The sequence below is a fragment of the Pseudophryne corroboree genome, chromosome 8 (assembly GCF_028390025.1).
Source record: "Pseudophryne corroboree isolate aPseCor3 chromosome 8, aPseCor3.hap2, whole genome shotgun sequence".
NCBI lineage: Eukaryota > Metazoa > Chordata > Amphibia > Anura > Myobatrachidae > Pseudophryne > Pseudophryne corroboree.
The window spans coordinates 277,601,661-277,622,600 of NC_086451.1; the positions used below are offsets into that span (position 1 = coordinate 277,601,661).

Genomic DNA, 20,940 nt, shown 5'->3' on the forward strand with positions numbered 1-20,940 from the left:
CTGAAGTTTGCTGTTATTTTGTCCTATTTGCTGTTTGCTTCACTATATATAAAAAAAACATCTTCAAAGTTGTAGCCATGTTCTGTGAATGAAATTATGCAATCCTTCAAACAATCCATTTTAATTTCAGGTTGTGAGGCAACAAAGCATAAAAAATGCAAAGGGGGTGAATACTTTAGCAAGTTCCATTGCAACACATCTCTGTTCAGTAGGAAAGCCTGAACCACAGATGTGATTGTGACTCTTACACAGCAGTATACCTTGAGAAGCAGTCACAAGGTAAGGCATTAATCTAAATTGTAAAAAAAAAAAAAAGCTCAAAGATCATGCAGCCTGACAATTTCCCAATAGGCTCATGACCCCATAAAATGTAAATGCATGCAAGGATTTTAAATGATGAAAGAGTGAAGTATATTACCATATAAAGGTCTACATAGCTGACATTGAGAATATGCTTGATTTAAGATGCACTGAGCTTGACCCCAGTTATTCGCACATTAATGTATATTAGCTGTTTAATTCTTTGAGTTCTGATTTTTATATTAAAATAGACCCTGACTACTTCCTACAACTAAAAATGTTTTTTTTTTCTGTTAGTTTTAAATTTAAGTAATTTAATAATGCCTTATAATTCATGAACGGATCTGTCTGGGGTCATTAGTTCATGATTGCAAAGGGCATCATTTTATTATCCTGGAGTCGAATCTCATGTGCTTTTGATTCTATATATGACCCTCACTTTTGATCACAGGTCCCATTTCACACTTGAGAGTGGAGGAAGAGGATGTGGGATGGGGCTAGAGGCTGGAGAGAAAACGTGTTTTACAAACTGTAAAACACCGTTAGCAGCATTTATTAGCACACCAGGTAATTTGTTTTTGTTTTAGTCGTTACGACTTATTTTTCTATTTTGTAACTGGGGGGGGGGGATTGGTCTGTAATTTGTGGTGGTCATGATGGTCAGGAGATGAGGTTGGTGCTGCTTTGGAAGACTCAAACATGAAGGGGGCAGTGACATGATGGGAGGTGACCAATAATGTTGTGCCTGGGGCCAGCCTGGCCCCTGAATTCATCACTGCCCATTGGGGTACTATTAGGAGTAGTAGGAGGACTTTTAAACATACCATACACACTACACTTTACTTCACAAAGGTGTGATTAGGAGGAGAAGGAGGACTGTTAAACATACAATACACTACACTTAACTTTACTGGTTACTGACTGACTGTCAATGTTACTCTGTACTGTAGGTATCATCATTGTCAGTGCAATGTTTGTAACATGCACAGTGCACATTTACACACACACACACACACACACACACACACACACACACACACACACACACACACTCACACACTCTCACTCTCTCACTCTCTCTCTCTCTCTCTCTCTCTCTCCCACTGCTGTGCTGTACTTTTTTTTTTACAGATTTGCTATATTATTTTAAAGTAACTGCCATGTGTTTGTGCTGCTGCCCTGTCACTTAGTATGGCCAGACAGCATTTGGCCATTATTGTTGAACAATATTGTGAGCTGTGAGGTGGTCAAAATTGATTGAAAATGTTAGAAATTAATGTTAATGAGGTTAATAATGCTGAAGGAACAAAAACAGTTCCAAATGACATGATTTTAGCTGTTTTTGTCATTTTCCATGAAATCCAAAATCAGAACCAAATCCAAATCAAAACATTTGAGTGTGGTTTTGCCAAACACAAACTGTGGTTTTGACAAAACCAAAACCAGTAGTATAATGTGTACCCAATTTATGAGCGCACAAAGAAAGGTATTTTCAATTGAAGTTTGTATGTCTGAATGGGTGGTGTTATTTACATTAGCTTTTTAGGTGGGCATGAGTTATTGAATTAAGATTGTCAGCTATAGGGAGCCAGTGTAAGTATCTGCACAGTGGTAATGTGAATGTAGAACTCTGTTAGCAGAAGATCAGACTTGTTGTGGAATTTAAGATGGTTTGAAGTATGGACAAGATAGAGGACTGTTATAATTGAGACAGAAGATAACTAAGAGATTTGGTTGCATGATATTAATGTTGATACCTAGGAAGAGGAGATGGATGACTGAGGAAATTATGATGTTTTTGACAATAAATAAAATTTGAAAGGAATAATTGACACTAGGAGGAAGAACTTTGTTTGGGACATACTTATCTTTAGATAGCATTGCACAATCCAAAAAAGAATGTTCATCACTCAGGATATTAGAGAGTTAAGCTGATTTTGGTAACTTGAGGCAAATGAGCATAATAAATCACCATGAACACAGGTTTTTACTAAGAGAAAGGTAAAAAAAAAGACCCATTTGGCACTCATACAGATAGAGGGAGTGGTGGATGTGACAAAGATACAGTAAAGACAATGAAGGAACAGTTGGTTAGATAGAAGGTGATGGCCAATGTAGTGAGTAGAAAAAATAGAATTGGTAAATTGGGTAGATCATATTAGAGTAATGCAAGCTATATCCAGTGGTAGCTCCAGATGTTATGTTGCAGCACAGTCCAAAATTCAAATAGGGGAGCCACACCAACTGCCCCATCACTGACCAGGACTCGCTGGCAGATAGATGGTGTGGCTCCACCATTTGAATTTTGGACCACATCTGAAGCTGCCACTGGCTACAGTACTGTATGTCGTTAACTGAATTAGTGTTGGCAGAGTGTACTGGGCTATCTAGTGCAGTGACGTTATCCACACACTTAGTGACTTAAACAGTAATGCAGGTTTAGTTAGTGAACACAGGTGACTCAGATGTAACACTGATAGCAGTAATCAGGAGCCCATATATCAGACAAGGTAACAGCATTAGGTAGTGGTACTTATCAGGAGATGTCTGTGGTGGTAAAGCATGGAGGACTGCATAGCCATGCAGTGTGACTCCCACTGCAGAGAAGATGATGCATGCACTGGAACACTGTGAGTCTCTGTAGCTGAGTTCTGCTCCCAGTCTCAGCTCTGCACACTTGTACACCAGGACTCTGTCTCTCAGTCTCTGTGTGTGTCACACTCTCCTCACACTCTCCCTGAGATGGAGGAACAGGAACTTACATCATATAACTCTGCCTCCCAGTTACACCTGGCACTGGAGGTCTGACACTAGGGGATGCACCCATAGACTGATACACAGAAGGAGACAGGTACAGAGTGTACATTATCCTAACAATTAGTTGGGTAGATTTTTTTTTTAAAAAGAGTGGAAAAGCACAACTGATCCTTATAGTTCAGAGCAGTAGAGAAGGTTTCTAGTCACCTACTGTACCTGCATCACTTGGAAAATGTCCTGATTGGTGATAAATAGGCCTATTTTGTCTAGCAGCTGACATATCTGGTCCATCTGAAAACTGCCATTATTTCTGTAGCCATGTCTGGCTTTAGAAATAATGGCAGTTTTCAGATGGACCAGCACTTAACTAGAAATTGTAATCCAGAAGATCCTCATTAAAATAATAAAATGCTTTAGCAATATTGTGCCAATTACCATTATTTTCCACAGATTATACAGTATATACTTCTATTTTTGAGCATATGATTACATGGAAAGTAGGACATATAGCTAAACTGATGTGCAAGTGGCTCTAACTGCTGCTTGGATTCCACTAAATAATACTTAATTATTCACTACTACTACTCATTACCTCATTCAGTACTATTACCTAATTACCCATACAAATTACTTAGCTGCCTGTCCGTTAATTTAAATAGGCATCTTACATAGGTGGAAACAGTAGCCTCCATATATTTAAGTAATGGGACCGTTCATCATTGCAGTCCTGATGTAAACTCAGTTCATTTATCAAGCTCAAAACACTGAAAGTATTTGAAGCTTTATTGTGGATACTAACGCCATCTTCAGGTGGTGCTTGCACCCGCAGTCCACTCCTTCTTATTGGAAGGAGGTAAGGAGTGCAAGAAGAGTCCATTTTGATACCTTCACCTCCACCGACCCTCTCTGTTAGCGCTTGTATGCTAAACTTTAACAAAAGCCACAAAAATACCATATTTTAGGATCATAGGAAAGCTACTTTTGAAAACTGCTGTTCTGAAACCATTCCAGTACATCTATATTCACCATCACAACTTGTGATGATGTTTAATAATAAATAGGCCCCTTAAGAACTATTACCTCATTTCATATGCAAGGACAATGAAGCAATAAAAATCAAGAGTCTACTTGTGCTAGTCTAGTCTAATAAAGGGTATTTCATATTCAGGGCTAGATGCATCATCGCTTGGAGAGTGATAAAATGGAAAGAGAAAAGGCACCAGCAAATCAGCTCCTAACTGCCATGTCACAGGCCCTGTTTGAAAAATGACAGTTAGGAGCTGGTTGGCTGGTAGTTTATCACTTTCCATTTTATCACTCTCCAAGTGATGATGCATCTAGCCCTCAAAGTCTTATGTTTGGAATCTAGATAAAGAGAGTTTTTTAAGCTGCTTAGAAATAGAAAACAGCAAAACCCTCATAAAATTTGTCCTTTGTGGTTGTTTGCAAAGAACTAAAAAGGTTTGGAGTGTGTTTGATTTCACAAAAGTGATGTGGCAAATACTGTCAGATAGTAAAGTCTCAGAGGTGTTGGAGCATAAGTAAAATATGTTTTAAAAGGATACTACTAACCCAGTTTGTGACAAGCATTAGAACAAACAGCCTGAGGTAGTCTTATTAAAGCCACTTAAGCAGGCAGGGAGCTGTATAAGCCCGGAGCCACATAAGCACCCTGAATTTTTTGGACTATTTTGTTAGAAGAGGGTAGGTCTAGCCTTAGTGATTGACAGTTTGTGGTCATGTGACCCAGTTGGGCTATCAGGCATTTGTGGTAGGAGGAGTGTATACAGGGTATATAGGTGCAGGTCTGGCAGCCATCTTCCTCTTGCCATTTTGGATGCAGTGAGTAGCAGTCATCATATTTTAATTGCTGTTTTAAATTGCATTACTGCTGTGTTAGTGCCCCCCCTTACTATTACCTAGTAATATTGTTCCCGGCCAGCTGCATATTGTGCATCTGTCCCCTGACGTTTTTCTCCCCTGTCCAAGCACACTGATTTAGTTGTGTCCCCCTCCCCCCCTCCAGCCTTCCTACTGTTGCGTTGCTGTGCCTCCTCGTCTCCCAGCGCCGAGGATGCCCCATCTGCGGGGGACTGCCCCTCCTCCCTGCCACCTAGCTGAGGCCGCGCGCCCGCTCATGGTGGCCGGTTACCACCAGCCTCATGTGCCGGTGGTCTCCCCCCCTTCTGCGTCGCACGCCGGAGAGCAGTTAGTGCTCTCCACGGGTGGCCAGGCCTTCCCAGCGGCAGCTGCGTTCGGCGGTCGGTGCGGCATTAGAGCAGCGTGCGCCGGGGGCAGGGCCCCGTCCTCAGGAGCTCCCTCCACTGCTGGACCTGTGTTATGGGACCCGGGTAGCGGGTCCAATGGCAGCGCATCAGGCAGCAGTTGGATGGGGATGTCACCAGCCAGCTCCCCTGTGGGTGCCTGGCTGCTGGATGACGTCCCCGTCATTTCCACAGTGTCTGGCATGACGAGGGGGTGGGGGCTGTGCTTTCCATTACCATGGATGGGGAAGCAAGTGCCCTGCTGCCCCACACTGTACCCCCTTTTTCCATGCATCAAGTCACATTGCAGGCATCAGGGATTAGTGCGGACAGCCAGGCATCTGGTTCCCAGATCCTGTTGCTGCCGCCCGGGCGTATGTGGTGTGGAGCGGATATGCCACCTGCTGGCCAGCATGGTATAATGCAGGTGGTGGCCGCTCACAGCGCCATGTCCACTGCGTTTATGGTGCCGGGCAGCATGACGCAAATGGCTGCCTCGTGTTTCCTGCTGCCTCCTGCGATGTCGGCGGCCTGTTCGGGGACCCAACAAGTTCCCATAATGAGTTCGGCCATGTCGCCTAGCTTTCCAGGTTCTCGGGCTTCCCATTTTCCCCCTTATTTGCCGGCAATGTTTCCACAAGTGCAGGGCCCGGTATCATTGTGGCACTTCACAGTAGTTCCAGGGCCTGCCCCCTTGGTGGGGTCTACGCAGGGGGATTATACCATGGGTCCCTCACACAGATCCCCTATTGGTCGGCACCATTCGTGCAAACCCCTTATGCATGGCACCCAAGTTACGTTTCCCAGCCAACCTGGCCTCCTGCAGTCAGTACGGCCGGTAGCCCAGGGAACGTGGAGCCTGTGACCACGCCAGTTCCCCCTTCCTAGCTTCCCCTTCTCTCCACCCACCTCCCTTGCCTCCTGTCCCCCCCGGCTTCTGCCAGGTTTGTCCATCCCCTGCACCCTACTTCTGTATCCCCATCAGGTGTCGGTGAGTCGAGTGGGGTCTCGCTGCCCGCGGGGTCATCCGCGACCTTGGCACAGTCGGCTGCCGGTGCAGTACAGAGGAGGTCGGTGATGTGGAGGAGTTGGCCGGCGGGAACAGGAGAAGCTGGGGGATCTCGTGTCCCTGAAGAGGAGCTGTCCACCCCCACGACCAAAGATGCAGGAGGTCCCCCTGGAGCTGGTGAGTCGGTTTATTATTCTGCTTCTAATAGTTCTTCTTCCAGTTCTTCTTCAGTTACTAGGTCTTCCGGGTCCCCTAGGCGCCCACGTAAATTAGCCAGACTCATTGCGCATCACCTACACAAAAAGAATAGAAAAGCCAAGGGTAAGGGTGCTACAGTTGCATCGGAGCCTCCCCTCTTTCATGAAATGGTACATTGCGCGAACACTGCGGTCACTAGGGGTTTACGAAAGTGGGTCAGGGAAAAGATTAGGAAGGGTAAATATGTCGACATGTTCACCCTTATGGACGACATGAGGAATGCTTTCGATAAGGCTAGGACATTGGTGAAAATGCTTTTTGCAATTTTCATCAGTGGCTCCACGGTTTCTTGGTCTTTGCAGTGTGCTACGCCGAGACGAGACCGGCTGAGTATCATAACATGGTTAAATATTTGTTTCTGGTCCATGAAATGTACTTAACCACAAGCGTTACACATGGCAGGGGTATGACGAAAAGTTCAGTCGCAATCAGGACAGCAACCCGACATTACCCTTGGGGTTTAAGGATGTTGAAGTTTGGCTTGAAGTCACGCAGCATGGTAAGCCCCCTTCAGATTCCCAAGGCAGCAAATCTCTCCCGGGCGCCCGTTCGAGCCCGGCCTCTGGGAATAAAGGAAAGTGTTTTGCCTTTCAACGACAGCAAGTGCGCTAGAGAGACCAATTGTCGTTTTCGCCACTCATGTAAATTGTGCGGTGGGGGTCACCCGGTGAAAGATTGCACTTCCGCTTCCGGCTCCCGGCCCTCTGGTGCTGCCGACACACCCAGAAGTGGCAAGTAAGGCGTAATCTCCCGTTTGCATTAAGGAATTAACCAAATGGTTAGTTTCTTATCCGGATATCCCCTCAGGTCAAGTTTTGTCCGATGGTTTCCGTTACGATTTCAGGCTACCAATTGCAGATTCAGTCATGGTGGTCTCCCGCCGCAATTTGAAATCCACGCAAGATTTTCCACTGGTAGTATCAGTAAAGTTCAGTCAGAGATTCAGTTGGGGCACATGTGCGGCCCTTTCCCCTCCCCCCCTTGCCGGGTCTCTGCATTTCACCCCTAGGCATGGTTCCCAGGAAGGCCCTGGGGCAGTTCCGGCTTATTCAGCATTTGTCTCACCCCCACGGTGGTTCGGTCAATGACGTGATCCCGTCCGAGACCTGCCAAGTTCGGTACCAATCCTTTGATGAAACCCTTCGGCTGGTTAGGGCAGTGGGTCCCGGTGCCCTCATGGCCAAATTGGACACTGAGTCCACTTTTCCCCTGCTTCCGATCCACCCTGATTCCCTGTGGTTTCTGGGTTTCCATTTAGGGTGTAGTTTTTATGTAGATAGGTGCTTGCCGATGGGGTGTTCCATCTCTTGTGCCTACTCTGAGAAATTCAGCTCTTTTTTGCATTGGTGTATACAGGCGACCTCCGGTCACCTGGGGGTTGCCCATTATTTAGACAATTTTCTTTTTGTAGGCCCGAGGGTTATTTTGGTTTGCAGTGATGTTCTGGGTCTTGCCCAGCATTTGTTCAGTCTGCTCGGGGTCCCAGTGGCCCCCGACAAGACCGAGGGTCCCACGGTTTGCCTTAGTTACTTGGGCAATGAAATTGTTCGGGGGCCGGTTGTTGCCGTCTGCCAGCCGATAAAGTACACAAACTACTGGGTCTCATAGAAGAACGCCACGGCAGACGTAGGGTCAGACTTAAACAGGTTCAATTGTTGCTGGGTTCTTTCAACTTTGCGTGCAGGATCATTCCCATGGGGGCGAGTTTTCTGCCGTAAACTTGAGAGGTCCACGGCAGGTGTCCATAAAACCTCACCATACAGTGTACCTTTCGCGTGAGATCAAATATGATTTGCAGGTTTGGTCCACTTTTCTGGTCTCTTTTAATCGGGAGGTGTTATGGCCATCCGAGTGTTGTTCCAACGGTTCATTGCAGCTTTTTACAGATGCTGCTGGCGGTTCAGGCTTTGGATCGTTTTTTAGGACAGAGTGGTGCGCTGCACCTTGGCCCCTGTCATGGGTTACACGTGGTTTCACAAAGAATTTGCTTCTTTTGGTACTTTTCCCATTAATTGTGTTGGCAGAGTTGTGGTCCTCTAGCTTGTTGGATCGAAGTATTGTTTTCCGCTGCGACAATCTGGGCGTAGTGCATGCGGTTAATAATCAGCGCATCTCCTCGCCACAGGCATTGCGCCTGTTGCGTTATTTGGTTCTCAAATGCCTCAAACACAAAATTAATTTCACGGCCAAGCATGTCCCGGGTATAGACAATAGAATATCGGACATTTGCGAAGTTCAGGGAGCTGGTTCCTGATGCAGCGTTATCCGGTATACCAGCTCCACCCTTCCTTTGGAAGCTCATTGAATAGCTGCGGAAGTGGGTGGTTGTTTTCTTGGTAGGTTTGTAATTGTTTGCAGATGGGCGGAGTGCAGTTGGGGTACGTGTTACACCATGGGTACAGTGCTGCGGTGAGTGGGTCCTATCCATGTAGATGAGGACGGCGGCACGGGCTGCAGATGGGCAGCTTCAGTCGGCTGGTCTTGCGACCAGGCTGATTGAGGGTGTAAGTTGGTGTTAAGTATTAGCCTGTTGCGCTAACCCAAAAACGTGTTTTACAGGTCAATTATTTGAATGGCTAGCATTCAGGAATTGAGGGTGTGAAGTGAATTTTTAAATTTTCCTCTGAGGGGCCGAATTACAATTGGCACCATTCACGGTCTACGGGAGTTTTTTTTGAGTTTTATCCTTCACTTGGGTTCATTAGCCATGCTGTTGTCAATTAAATGTGTTGAATAGTTACTGATGTTAGGAATTGTCTTTTGCAGCTGCATTGGATATCTCGGAACAGATTTGGCTTATTGACCATTCTTACATTTTTCGGGCGGAGAGGCATCCTATGGCAGGGCGAATGGCTGAATTCTTTGGGGACAAAGTAGTCAGATGGTTAGGAGCTAGGGGCTTGCGTTGGCTTGGCTTGCTTCGGCTGCTGTTTCACCATGAATGAAGGTGGGGCCAGCCGGCTGGATCGTCATTCACGTAGGGGGGAATGACATGGGTCGAGTCAAAGGCATCAACCTCATCCTGAGTGTTAAGGTGGATTTGGTCGTGCTGCGAGCTTCCTGGCCACAAGTGACAGTGGTATGGTCGGACATTGTCCCTCATTTTCACTGGTGGGATGCGGTTCATTTTTCAGCCACTGAGAAGGCTCGTAAAAAAGTTATTCCGCAGTGTTGGTTTATGTTCAGGCAATAGGTGGTTAGGTAGTGCGGCATCCGCTTCTGGTACTGGATAATTCACAGTTTTATAGGGATGACGGTGTACACCTTTCCCCTGCGGGTATTGGTGTGTTTTTGGAGAGTATCTTTCGAGTTTTGGCTGGTTAAGTTGTATTGTGGTTTCTTGTGGGATGGCAGTCTGCGGCTTAGGAAACCTTGTTGTGGCGGAAAGTCGCTTCCAGCCAGCGGTCAAAGTTTACATGAGTGATCATTGTGCAGCATCCCCTTTTGGTAAGACGGTGAGTGTGTCCTCCCCCTGTGGGTGGACTACAGACGTTACCGTACAGTTTCATCCAAGGCTCTGCTAGAGTAAAGGGGGTGAGTCCCGTACAGTGCGGTTTATGTACTGGAGGCGGTTTGTAAGCCCCCTCCTAGTTTAATTGGTATTGTTATAGTTGACTAGTGCTGGTGAGTAGGTAGCGCCTTTTCTTTGCCATCCTCCAAAATTATTTTAAATTCATAATTAGTTTAATGCGGGTCACCAAGCAATAAATACCTGTTGACATTTGAAATCTAGCTATTGGTGTCCGTGTGGTTAATTCTGTGTCCGTGTGGTTATTTCTGTATCCGTGTTGGTTATTTCTTAGTGCTAAGATAGCTAAGTGATAGAGTTAAGTGTGTCACAATAAAACTATGGGTGACTTAAGTGTAATTGAACAGTTAACACATTTGCAACGGAGATCTAATGCTTTTGAATTTTGAATAGTGAAGTTTATTTTTTGTTTTGCTATTCTTCAACTAGAATGGCCTCTTATTAAATTTCATAGGTGTGAAGAAATACCAAGGTTATATACACTAAGACTGATATACAGTTGGTGTTATTATAATAATTTTTTTCTTTTTGTTAATGTTATAGAATTTACAACCCAGTACCTGCTGGTAAATATAGAGATGAAGACATTAAAATATCTACTGATAAAATATTTGGTTATAGTGACCAGGGTAAAAAGAATTGTTAAATCAGTTTACAGGTTAAAATAGCGGGGGTAATTCCAAATTGATCGCAGCAGGATTTTTTTTAGCAGTTGGGCAAAACCATGGGGGTCATTCCGAGTTGTTCGCTCTGTATTTTTTTCTCGCAACGGAGCGATTAGTCGCTAATGCACATGCGCAATGCCCGCAGTGCGACTGCGCCAAGTAAATTTGCTATGCAGTTAGGTATTTTACTCACAGCATTACGAGGTTTTTTCTTCGTTCTGGTGATCGTAATGTGATTGACAGGAAGTGGGTGTTTCTGGGCGGAAACAGGCCGTTTTATGGGTGTGTGCGAAAAAACGCTACCGTTTCTGGGAAAAACGCGGGAGTGGCTGGAGAAACGGAGGAGTGTCTGGGCGAACGTTGGGTGTGTTTGTGACGTCAAACCAGGAACGACAAGCACTGAACTGATCGCAGATGCCGAGTAAGTGTGGAGCTACTCAGAAACTGATAAGAAGTGTCTATTCGCTATTTTGCTAATCTTTCGTCCGCAATTTTGATAAGCTAAGATTCACTCCCAGTAGGCGGTGGCTTAACGTGTGCAAAGCTGCTAAAAGCAGCTTGCGAGCGAACAACTCGGAATGAGGGCCCATGTGCACTGCAGGGGAGGCAGATATAACATGTGCAGAGAGCGTTAGATTTGGGTGTGGTGTGTTCAATCTGCAATCTAAATTGTAGTGTAAAAGTAAAGCAGCCAGTATTTACCGAGCACAGAAACAAAATAACCCACCCAAATCTAACTCTCTCTGCAAATGTTATATCTGCCTCCCCTGCAGTGCACATGGTTTTGCCCAACTGCTAAATAATTTCCTGCTGCGATCAACTTGGAATTACCCCCAGAATGTAGTATTTAGAGTCAATTGCAAGTTGTTAGTAGCACTAGGAAGCAGCTGTAATCAGTTAATATTGTTATAAGCTTATATAAGCTTTAAACATGTAGCGCCTATGTAAAGACTCTCCACAGTGATTTTAATAGCCTCCAACTACGGTATATTATTTATATCTACTTGGAGCAATCACCATAAGTATGCTACCAATCATGCATTGCCTGGCCAGGAGATAAATACAGAGGAGGTGACTACACATTGTTTTTAATGTTTTTAATGGAGGCTGACTAAATTGCTGGCTTTTTTTTAAAGCCAAGCTGTTTCCATGTTTTTTTTATTTTAGTTTTACTTTTTTATGTTACTCATAGGACACAATTTCTGTATATGATACAGCAAGTCTGCCAGTCATACTCATGTTCTAAGTAAGCCCCAGAGTGATGCAAGACAGAAATATGTCCTCTTAAACAAATTGTTAAAGTTGATCATTTTCAGCAAAGAGACAGATATCATGCAGCACAGATTTATTTTTCTACACCCATTACAGTTATTTTATTAAGATTAGTAGTACACCATGGATAGCTTATGCTTCAAGGGAATGTCCACTCAGGGGGTTAATCTTCAAGTACATATGGGTCTGGGCATGGGACTGGGCCCATAAGCTGATGGCAGAGTGTACTGGGCTATCTGGTGCAATGACGAAAGTGCACACACTTAGTGACTTAAACAGTAACACAGGTTTATTTAGTGAACACAGGTGACTCAGATGTAACACTGATAGCTGTAATCAGGAACCCATATATCACAAAAGGTAACAGCATTAGGTACTGGTACTTATCAGATATCTGTGGTGGTAAAGCATGGAAGACTGCACAGCTGTGCAGTCTGACTCCCACTGCAGAGAATATGGTGCATGCACTGGAACACTGTGAGTCTCTGTAGCTGAGATCTGCTCCCAGTCTCAGCTCTGCACACTTGTACACCAGGACTCTGTCTCTCAGTCTCTGTGTGTGTCACACTCTCTTCACACTCTCCCTGAGATGGAGGAACAGGAACTTACATCATATAACTCTGCCTCCCAGTTACTCCAGGCACTAGATGTCTGACACTGGGGAATGCACCCATACACTGATACACAGAAGGAGACAGGTATCTGAAGGCTGACTAAATTGCTGACTTTTTTTAAAGCCAAGCTGTTTCCATATTTTTTTTATTTTAGTTTTACATTTTTATGTTACTCATAGGACACAATTTCTGTATATGATACAGCAAGTCTGCCAGTCATACTCATGTTCTAAGTAAGCCCCAGAGTGATGCAAGACAGAAATCTTTCCACTTAGACAAATTGTTAAAGTTGATAATTATCAGCAGAGACAGATATCATGCAGCACAGATTTATTTTGCTACACCCACTTCAGTTATTTTATTAAGCTTAGTAATACACCATGGATAGCTTATGCTTCAAGGGAATGTCCAACTTAATATTTTTTTTTTTAATCTAATTCCATATTCATCACTCAGAGACAAAAAAAGACTTGACGGAAACAGTCTTTTATCAAAACGAGACATAAAAATACAACACGATAAATATGTGCAGTGTCAAAATCAATATATCAAACCGAATGTTTTGAAATCTTGTCAGATGTCGGTGACAGAATTAATTAATTTTAGCCATTATCACGTCAATGACTGGCACACATCAGCAGAAACCATTATACCTATAAACATACTGTTACTGTATTAAACCTCTTCCTTTTTACTGTAAGATGATTTATCTTTTTGTCTAGCCCTGTCGATTTGAAATAATTAAACTTGATGATGACTTTTAGATACATGATAACCTTCTACTCAAGAAAAGGGACACTATTTTTTAGACATTGGTATTATTAAAAACATAGACCAAATGTCAAGAATCTCATTACATAAAGATCTTCCAGGAATAGACATATGTCCAGATACTTTATCTGATTTCCAGCTAAGCCAAAAACACTGTCTGAACTTTAACAATTACTTAAAATCTGAAGAAGGCTATAAATTTCAGTCTAACTACAAAAGACAACAGACTTAAGACTCTGTCTTATGTTGTATTATATTTTTAGACTCAGTATATCTTTCATTATACAAAATGGACAGTTTATGTTTGAAGTAAATGGCAAAACTGTGTTAAGAAATTATTATTATTATTATTATTATTTTTATTCGAAGAGTATTAAGATAAAAGGGTGAACTCAAAGTGATAAAATGTTAAATTTATCTTCACAGATATATATTTTTTAAATGTGCAATCTTCTTTAATTTTAAATTATCATTAAATCAAATACATTTTATAAAGAGTAATTCAGACAGATTATTGACTTTATGCCTATATCATGTTTACATGTACTTAATCATAAATTGATTCTAACTGATGTAGAAACAGAAACTATTAAGGTGAGTGCTTGAAAAAATGGTTTGTTTTTTTAATTAACACAAAGTTGAACAGAAATAATCAGACGAGAGTATTTACTAAAGGACGATTTTGGTCAATGTTGGTCGATTTCATATCGATTTCAGATTGATCTTAATCAATGTTGGCCTTCCAGGGTTAAAACACACATGTGCTAGCAGATTTTGTATACACATTTTTAAATGTTAGGAAATGTGTGTTTTACCCTGCAAGCCCAACGTTGATTAAGATCGATCTCAAATTGACCAACATCGACCTTTAGTAAATATACACCAGAGTTTCTTAATGTGGAAGCTTCCTCTTTTTTCAACCCAAACCAGTTCATGCATTCCAAATCAACCTCTAATCACAAGAACAAGGGAGTGCTCATAATATATAGTTATTGTACATTATACTGTACCTTTTGTGCCATGTTATTTATTTGTTTCACAAATCCCACAAATTTCCAGCACTATGTGGATATGCTGACTGTTTATACATAAAGAATATTAGTAATATCAAATTTTAAGGATTACAAGTGAATTAAAAATACACTGTATGTGTACATCTAAAAAAAAAACATATATATATATATATATATATATATATATATATATATTACTGTATGTATGTTAAATTCTGAAAATAAAACTTTCCATTTTTATATGACAGTTATCAGCATCAGTACTGTACAGCTATAGCACTTTCAAATGTTAATGAACAACACCTGGGCCCAGCTGGAGACTAACTGCTTAATAATGTCTTCATTTCACCTCTCAGGCATGGTGCTGAACATGTGCATTCACAGACATGGTTGGACATGCCAAAACTAATGAACCATTCATTAGCAAGGCACCGGGAAGGGATCATATCTTGGATACAAAACTTTTATTAAATCTGAAGGCATTGCATAAAACCATTCCAGGCTTAAGAAGAGATGTATCAAGCCTTGTAGAGAGATAAAGTGGAGAAGTTCTCCAAAGCAACTAATCAGCTTTCAACTGTCATTTGTCTAGCACAGTCTATGAAATGACAATTAGATGCTGCATAGTTGCAGCAGACAACTTCTCCATTTTGATACACCTTCCCCTTAATGTAAATTGGCATTATAAATGTAAGATCAGTAGAAATTTATATTTTTTTAAATGATTGCAAAATTTTCATGAGTAAATATTCAAAAAGAACATAACCGTACATACCGAAACATTGCAGAAACATGCAATATAGGCCAGGGCCCATACTCCGGCGCATAGCACTACCCTGGCCTTTGTGGCCTTATCCCATTGTTATGACATCATGATATCACATGTTTGAGGGTGGGGCCGAAAGAGAGGTTCCTCCTGTGCTGGCCCTAAAACTGTAATACTGTACATTGTTGATTCGTATATATGTGTATTAGTGATTTCCCCAGGAATGTGGTGCGAGCACCATATTACCGGTAACCTGCATATGCGCTGTAGTCTCTGGCACAATTCCAGAATCTACTGCACAGTGGCAAGATGTCATCATTATCATCCTCATGTTTATCAGTTTGTACAGTCCATTATCTTTTCACACAATATTAATTCATCCCCACTGGAATCCACCATTACAGAAGTCTCCTTTGACGTAATTGCTGGTAAAGATCTTCATGGAATTTATAGTTCATTTTGATGAACATCATTTTTTCCACATTTTGAGGATGCAGCCTCCTACGCCAATTGCAGGTAAAGTTCCTGGCTGTGTTTAAAACTCTGAGCACACCCTGGAGGGTGGGCAGCTTTAGTAATGCAACGCCAATTTGTACAAGGGCTTCCAAATTGCTTGTTTTCCTTCCAGTAGTGAAAGGGACTGCCTGACATGCCTATTTGTATGCTGTCATGAAAATAATCCCCCATAATTCTATAGATGGTGGCCATATCACTAATTTTGGGCAATTATTTTAGACCTGACCTTACCAGATGTCAAAATGTTTTGTTGACTCATGTGCATTACCAGTAGGTCTTATTGAAAAGCTCTGTTTTTTTGCTGGCAGCAGCAGTTGCTGGAGAAACTGAAGCAATATGACAACATGCTCACCAGGAGTTCTTTGCATCTATTCAGATCTGGTCAGTTAGAAAGATAGACATGACATACGACTTAAACCTAGGATCAAGCAAAGTCCCCAAAATGTAGTAATCCAATTTCAAGATATTGACAACCCTTGGATCCTGGCAAAGCAAATAATAGACTTGATCTACAAGTTGAACATACTTAGCGGAATTGCTTAATTTAATCTCCTTCAATTTATCAAGCTGCTTTTCCAAAAGTCTAATTAGAGGAATCACATGACTCAAGTTGTGTCTGAACTTACTTCACAAGTGACTACTTTGAATGGTTTTAGCACTTTGCACAACATGAAAAGTGTTCTCCACTGTGCTGGACTAAGGTACACTCCCCCTCCTCTCCCAATGTCATGGCTTGTTGTGGATGGCTTTTTGCTTCCTCTATCTACTGAAGCATATAAAGGGTAGAATTACACCTTGTTACTTCCTCTTGCTTCAGTTGGTTGCAGGGCAAATTGAACAACTGTTTTTGCAGGTGCTGAAATCTCTGCGTACAGCTGCTGAATGCCAAAAATGTCCTGAATTTTTTCAGGCCACAGACAGCATCTCCTGCACACACCTGTCAATTAAAAAATAAAACTCTCTACCACCAAATTGATTTTGTGAGCAAAATATGTGGCATTTTTGAATTTACCAAGTTGTAATGCTCTCACAATATTTGTATCATTATCAGAAATCACAGATCCTGAGGAGAATCCAAGTAGGGTAAACCATTTTGCTATGACATCCTTTTTTTGAAGAGGTTGTCGGCAGTATGTCTCTTAGTGAAGCCGGAGGCACACAGAGTAGCCTCTGAATGAGCTGGTGTTATTTGTTAGATGCTGCTGCTGTTCCTGCTGCTGACGGGTTTCGCCCACCCAGTGGGCTACACAATCATGTAATCTTTAGTTAGCTCAGTTACACAGTTACACTTGTCTACATTTCTGTGGTTAAGTGGACAGTGGGTACAAAGGCATTTTGTATTCCAATAATTTGTTTCAGGTGAAGAATTACTCTTCTGGTAAAAAGGAACTGAGATAGAATTTGGTAGTGGGGACCTCAAGTAAACCTCAGGTAAGTCTAAACCCCGCTCCAATAATGGTGGATATTAGATGCAGATCTAACACTAGCATAGACATCATGTTGTCAGTGATCCGCTGTGCGACTGAGTGACAACTATCATACTTGCTTCCTCTTGCAAAGGATTGTTTCACAGTCAATAGTTTAAAAAAAAATACTGATAGTAGTCATCTTGGTCGCCTTGTGGGATAAAGGTCCAATCTAACAGCAGCAGCAAGCCTACCGCTCAAAGATTCATATGAGGAATCCTTGATAGGGGAGAAGTCACTTAGCCTTAGCATTGGATACTGGACTACAGGTACCTCCAATTATTAGTGAGGATATTGATGATGAAGGTGTTGGCTTTGGAGATTGCAGGTGCTGGGATCTAGCTGAGAAAAGGAAGCTAGCTGATGCTAGAGCGTTTTTTTTTTTTTAGCATAAGTTTCTGATTTTTACACATAACACTCATGGACACACTTAGACTGTCCTCGGGTATTTGTGACAAATTTGAACACACTGTTTTTTCTACTGCCTTAGTGTTTTGCAATGCTGATTTTACTGTTTTCATATTTTTTACACCTCTTCTAGACTCCGAGTGAAAATGTCACCATAATGAGACACAGAATAAGATGGCTCACTGACAGTTGCAGAACCACCAATCATAAATAAAGACCAAGGCCTGAACCTTTCCTTGCCACTCCATGTGGTAAATGGCGTGTTGACAATTTTTTGTTCTTTTTTCTGTATTTTATTTTAGATACTCGAATTAAACCCTCTATGCCTTTGAGTATCGGCTTTAGTAGATGTCATTGAAGGGTGAATATTGTCTTGACTGGTGGAGAACAGATGAAGCGCTAGTATTTGGTTGCTGCTTCTGTTCTTCTCTGATCATGATCCATAACGATGAACAAACACAAGTTGTACAAAAAACAAACAACTTAAGTATTTATTTATTTGAACTTTTTTCACAAACAAAAACTCACATTGTGGACTCACAGTGCATATATTTATGTGAAGTGAATTATGCAGTGGGGTTCAGCACCTAGAGCACACACAAACTGTACAAAAAAACTATAGTATTTATTTGAACTCTTTTTCATAAATGACAACTCACACTGTGGACCCACAGTGCTTATGTTTATATGAAGTGAAAATATACTGCTGGCGCCCAAAATGGCTGCCTTACCTTTTGCATGCTCCTGATCATCTCCATAAAACAGCTTAAATTCACCGCAACTGACCTATGAATCATCATAAATATCCAACCAACAGATTGCATTCCTGCGCTGAGATACACACTGGATTAAATCATCTGCAACTCTCCACTGAGAAGTCCTTCGGTTTGGAATATACTGTACCCTGCACTGGACATCCCAGAAAAGGTACTGTTGACTACAACCTATATTTGGCTCCATCCAGCCCCTCACTTAGACATCATCCACCTCTGTTCTCTGAGCAACAAATAACTCTAACTTCTTGCATTAATCATCTAATATCACTATATTCAGGCTCTGAATTGCTGAAGGGTCACTGTTACTTTCAAATTGCTGGATCTCAGCCATTCCCCAGGACACATGATATCACTACCCCTACAAGAAATCTACTTCAAAGGCCTCTCATACTGAGATTTTTCACACCTACACAGTAGGAATTGGATTCTAACACCTTTCCACAACCCTGCTTTGTCCTGAAATAACTGACTAAATCAGCAACAGAAAAGGAAAGTTATTTTATTTATCACTTGTTTCAAATATACCCATTGGATTAAAGGGCAGCAATAGGTTATAGAAATAACCCTGTTTATGAACAAATTATAATTTTTGGATCACATACCAAATTGGGGAAAAATATATACAGCTTTCTCTCCCTCTTTCATCATCATATGCATCTCATACTTATCGTAATCTGTCATTGATGACCAAATGTATACATATTCCTCCAGCTTCATTCTTTCACTCTGCCCACCACGTACTGCAGTTCCTATTACACCATCAAAGGCTTCTATCCTCCAATCTCTTGGCATTTAAAAAAACCCACAGGCGCATTCATGGGAAGCGAGCAGGCCGGAAATGTATTTTCCCCGGTAACCATGTAAGTCCTTTGCCCGCCTGTTCAGCCCCAGATTCAAAGAACAATCAAATAGAAGTGATACCCAAAAGACGGCCCTGTGCTTGGAAGAACAGAACTGTCAACTCTCGCTTTATGACCCCCATACCCAGAGCTTCTGCACTTAACAGAAAGAAAACTGAAGGCCCACTGGTATGCCCAATAAGGTCAGTCCTTTGTAATGTCATGTCTATAAGAAAAAAGACTGCAACAATTGCTGACCTTATTGAATCTGCAGATCTAGCCTGCATTACATAGACTTGGCTAGATGAAAATGCAGCACCTATATTGGAGGCTGCAGTCCCAACAAACTACTCTGTCATCCACAACCCAAGACTGGACCGGAGGGGTGGCTATCTGCTTTAAAAAAAAAACCTTAAACTTAGGGTCCATCTTATTGAAATTACTCGCTAATTAAAGTGCTTTGCTGCCCAGAGTTCAACAGGATTAAGTTTCAGAGTACTTCTCATTTACCGGCCCCCTGGAGATGGAAAGATATTTCTACAAGAAATTGCAGACACTGTTGCTGGCCTGGTTCTGGAACATCAAAGATGGCTCTTCCTCAGGGATTTCAATGCATGGGTGTATGATGAGCTCTCACGCCTTGGCCAAGACCTCCTGTGCACAATGAATGGTCTGGGCTTCACACAGGTCATTCCTTCTGCCACACATAAAAGTGGTCACACTCTTGATCTTGTCTTTCAGATTGGATTAGATGTCACTTACCTAAAAATAAAACCAGTCATCTGGTCAGACCACCACTCCCTTTGGTTCTCAGTTGCAACACCTCAAATAAGACCTCTGTCCGTGGAGTTGACTAGGTATCGTCCAATGAGGGGTATGACTGCCCATGCTCTTGCAGCAAATCTGGATCTCTCTGCTATACTGGGTGCCCGTGAAGTTCATTGTTCCCTAGTCCGTGTAAAATATCCACCACCCAGGCTGGAATCTCCACAGTACCATCAAAGGACTGCCAAACTACAAAGCCTGCCAATATAAGCCAACTGCCTTCATGGACCAGATTTAACCCAGTGGATGTAAAGGACATTGCTGAAATTGCTCAAATTTTGCATGCCACCACCTGTGATCAGGACCCTGCCTCAACTAAGTTTCTAATAGCTTGTATGGATATAATTGGTCCTGTCTTTGCAAAAATTGTTCAATGCTCTTTGCAGACAGGCATTTTTCCTGGACCCTAAAGGAAGCAATTGTTAGACCTCATCTTAAAAAACCTAATTTAGATCCCGACTGCATGACCAACTACAGACCGATATCAAACCTTCCTTTTCTAGGAAAGGTTATAGAGAAAGTGGTTGCAAATCAACTGGAAACCCGCCTGACAACCCATGATATTTATGATCCATTCCAATCAGGATTCAGGAGAATACATAGCACTGAAACAGCCCTGGTGTGTGTTAAATGATCTTCTTATGGCAAGAGACAAAGGTGATTATTCAATATTAATCCTTCTGGATCTCTCTGCAGCATTTGATACCATCTATAATGGGCTTCTGATTGAGCAATTGATACATTTGTGTGGACTGGATGGCACAGTCCTAAGCTGGTTCAAATAATTTCTCACAGGCAGGTCACAGAGAGTATCATCTGGAGTATACTCATCACTATCAGTGCCATTGGCATATGGTGTCCCACAAGGTTTTATACTATCCCCCATGCTTTC

At 42.2% G+C, this 20,940-nt stretch overlaps 1 protein-coding gene across 4 annotated transcripts in view; it reads right to left on the reverse strand.

Moving 5' to 3' along the window:
- The window catches only part of TENM1 (teneurin transmembrane protein 1), a 1,080,468-nt gene that overhangs the window by 579,190 nt on the left and 480,338 nt on the right, over positions 1–20,940 (reverse strand). The gene's annotated exons all lie outside the window — the stretch shown is intronic.